At 40.3% G+C, this 3,411-nt stretch overlaps 1 pseudogene; it reads left to right on the forward strand.

The window, feature by feature from the left end:
* The first annotated feature begins 1,674 nt into the window (after window positions 1-1,674).
* LOC122150115 lies at window positions 1,675-3,044 on the forward strand (annotated as a pseudogene).
* Window positions 3,045-3,411: the final 367 nt, after the last annotated feature.

The following is a 3,411-nucleotide window of genomic DNA, read 5'->3' on the forward strand; positions in this document are numbered from 1 at the left end:
TAGTTCATAATGAAGCAAATAGATCCTCGGGCATGAGTTTTGCTAATAACACGAATGCTATTACCCAAAATTTTAAGTATCAACTTTACTGTTTTCTAGGCAACATGAAAATCTATAGAAGACCTTGCATGCTTGAGTTTGAAAAACTCTGAATATGTTTGGGTTGGTGAGAAAGTGAAATGTTGCACCTCTGCCACTTTCTAATAAAATTATATAGTTTGTAAACTGTAGCAAAATAAGTGCCTGTGGTGGTTAAGTTTGTGTATCAACTTGGCTAGGCCTGGTTGAGTAGCTGGACTGCTGGATGTAGTATTTCCCCATGATGAAACTGATAATCAACTCCATGGTGCAATCTACTGTGAGCAGCTGAGTAACTGCCTTTGGGTATGTGGTCTGCTTCCCATATATAAGAAACAGCTTTGGCAACAGTTTCTAGTTTTAGGGCACGCTTGAACCCTGCACGTAGCTATGCCGTTGCTCAGCAGCCTGACATGCTCTGCCAACTTTGGGACTTTCAATGGACTTAAATTAATGGCCTGCCATGTGGTTTGGTAACATTGGGACTGTGCCTTTTTACTTGTCAACCTTGGGCTTGTCAGCCTCAACAGCCAGTAGCTGTCTGAGTGAAGAAAAGCCTCTAGCTCCAGTGGGCCGGGAGCAAGAGGCAGAGCTGAATCCTAAGGTTGAGGGGCTTTCACCCAGCCCCTAGAGACTGGCACTTTGAACTCAAACTTCTAGCCCCCCTAACAGTAAGAGAATAAACTCCTGTTTGTTAAGGCCATTGCATTTGTGGTATATTCTTGTCAGAGCGGCACTAGGTAACCAGAACTGTGCCCTATATTCTTTTTGAGAAGCCATATGAAGAAGAGTATTATTTTTTTTTTTCCAGTTGTCAAGCAGTGGTATCTAAACTAGTTATACCAGCTACACCTGGTATTTCTCTTTGAGCTCTTTGGTTGGCAGAAGCAGGTGAAAAAAAAAAGGAAGTTTGTCTGCAAAAGAACTGCTCTTCAGTGCTCTTTGCTAGTGATATTTCAGCCAGAATGCTGGATTTCCAGGCCATGATTTGGGTTCTTCAGTTTGATTGCACAGAAAATGCCAACACGTATATTCACAGAGCAGGTAAAACTGCCAAGTATAAAGATGATGATAAAGCTTTATTAATTTTGCCTTACCTCATAGGAAAAAAGAATGTTGCAGCAACTTCTCCAGAAGAAAGTATCATTGAAGAAAATTAGAATCAACCCAAGATAATTTATAGACATTCAGAGAAAACATGAATCATTTTTAGCCCAAGATCAACATTTAAAATAAAGAGCACAAATGTGTTTTGTTCCCTGCATATGTTAGCATATATGATGAAGAATGAAGAAATATTTGATTAGAACAAGGTGCCTCTACTTGAATATGCCCTGTCTTTGGTCTTGCTAGGACACCATGGGTAAGATTTCTTCAGAAAATATACAACAAACACACTGACCAAAAGAACTGTTAATGAGTCTAGGGCTCCTTCCTTCACTGATGACAAAGTGGAAGAATTTAGAGACTATTTCAATGAAAAAAATGACCATCCTTCACTAAAGTGAGAAAAGACCAGAAGAGAGACAGAAAGAGTACAGAGTAGCCAATGGTATTAGTAATGAAGTGAAAAAAGAGAGGTAGATGAGGGGAGAAATGGAAGAGAAAGCACTAAAAGCAAAGGGGTCTCAAACTCAATCTGCTTATTATACTGATGAGGCACAGAAGAAATCAAAGAAGTTCTTTTTGCAGATTATGAACAGAATTGAGGTAGATGAAGGTGACCTTGGTGCTGATTTCTTTAAGGTGGAGTGGTAGAATATGTTTGGGTTGAACCTTAAAGAAGAATGCACTATATAATAAAGGATTTTCTAAATCCAATGATAAGAAAAAGTGATCAAACTTACAGAAACTAAAAAGTAATGAGGAATTTTAAGCAAATAAGAAAATATTTACTGATGAAGGGAAATTGGTTCAGCAGTGGCCACCAATGCAGAAATCCATCATGCAGCATATTCAGGAATAAGATCATAATGGGACTATCTTGATAAAGCCAAAGAAAGGTGACTGAAAAAAAAAAAAAAAAAAGGAGACCAGAAGAGAAGGCAGCAAGAATAAAGCAAAGGCCAAACATAAAGAGTAAACCTTTTTGGATAGGAGTGGTGATGAAAAATTTGATCTGATCATACTCTCAGTGCCTGACAAATACAGAAGCTCTAAAGAACAGATAGTAAATATCATAGATTGAATTGTGTCTGTCTCTCCACCCCACCCCCAATTTGTGTCAACTTGGCTGGGCCATGATCCTCAGTAGTTTGACAGTTTTGTAATGATGTAATATGGCATCCTTTATGATGTGATCTGATGTGATGAGCCAATCAGTTGTAAGGGCAGTAGGATGGGATGCAACACCTTCCTTAGGTCACAGCTTTTATCTTACAAGAGATAAAAGGAGAGAGACTGGAACATAAAGGAGGGACCTGACTACCGCCAACAAAGAGCCAGGAACAGAGTACACCTTTTGGTTCCTGTGTCCCTGCAGTGAGAACCTCGTAGACCCAGGGGAGTATTAATGCCAAGACACATGGAGATCTTCAGGGGACACTGAGCCCACAGATATTGAAAGGAGACAAGGACCTTCCCTCACAGCCAAGAGAGAGAGAAAGCCTTCCCCTAGTTCTGGTGCTCAGAATTCGGACTTCTAGCTTCCCAAACTGTGATAGAATAAATTTCTGTTTGTTAAAGCCATCCATATGTGGTATTTCTGTTATAGCAGCACTAGATAAATAAGACAATGAAGATCTGAAAAATAAAATTAGTGATGCCAAGAAGAAGCAGAGAATGAAAAAAAGAGAAACAGTGAAGTGAAAGATGTGAAACTAACAAGTCATAATAGAAAGTTGACCAAGTGGGAAACCTTAGAACCTTTGGCTGTGGCCCTCTCTTTTACAGAAGGCAAAGAAGTGCCACATGTGTACAGAAGTCAAAGGCAAATGCTTCTTGCTCTGCTCTTGAAACCCCCCTGATCATCATCATGTGGGCTAGAAGTTTTTGTTTGTTTGTTTTAAAGTTGGCGTTAGAGCAGTTGCTGTTGTTGTCAGGTGCTATCGACTTGGTTCAACTCATAGCAACCCTCCGTACAACAGAATGAACCACTACTCGATCCTGTGCCATCCTCACAGTCATTGCTATGCTCGAGCCCATCATGGCAGCCACTATGTCAGTCCATCTTGTTGAGGGTCCTCCTCTTTTTCACTGACCCTTTACTTTACCAAGCATGATACCCTTCTCCAGGGACTGGTCCCTTCTGATAACATGACCAAAGTACATGAGATGAAGTCTGGCCATTCTCACTTCTAAAGAGTATTCCAGCTGTATGTCCTCCAAGACAGA

This window comes from Orycteropus afer, unplaced genomic scaffold, assembly GCF_000298275.1.
Source record: "Orycteropus afer afer isolate SDZICR_OR568_19922 unplaced genomic scaffold, OryAfe1.0 scaffold00090, whole genome shotgun sequence".
Taxonomy (NCBI): domain Eukaryota; kingdom Metazoa; phylum Chordata; class Mammalia; order Tubulidentata; family Orycteropodidae; genus Orycteropus; species Orycteropus afer.